Source organism: Penaeus monodon, chromosome 31 (genome assembly GCF_015228065.2).
Source record: "Penaeus monodon isolate SGIC_2016 chromosome 31, NSTDA_Pmon_1, whole genome shotgun sequence".
NCBI classification, from domain to species: domain Eukaryota; kingdom Metazoa; phylum Arthropoda; class Malacostraca; order Decapoda; family Penaeidae; genus Penaeus; species Penaeus monodon.
The window spans coordinates 8,928,175-8,928,415 of NC_051416.1; the positions used below are offsets into that span (position 1 = coordinate 8,928,175).

At 39.0% G+C, this 241-nt stretch overlaps 1 protein-coding gene across 1 annotated transcript in view; it reads left to right on the forward strand.

Annotated features, from left to right (window-relative positions):
* The window catches only part of LOC119592881 (protein turtle homolog B-like), a gene marked incomplete at its 3' end in the record, with an annotated part of 32,862 nt that overhangs the window by 24,393 nt on the left and 8,228 nt on the right, over window positions 1-241 (forward strand).

Consider the following 241-nt stretch of genomic DNA (forward strand, 5'->3'; position numbering starts at 1 on the left):
TTTCGCATCGACAACTCTTCTCACGCAAATTAATCAAGGGGAAAAAATTGCTTAAAAATAGCTCACCTGCTTAGGGGATACTCAAGGTACCCCAAAGGCCATTGGCGGCGAGGAGTGGGATTTTAGCTAATTAGTATAATGGATAAACTGCCCTTTTGGTTAGACGATGGTTCTTCTTTACAAAAAGACTGCTATAAAAGTCTTACAAAAATAGCTAGTAAGTACCAAGCCAGGAAAAAAA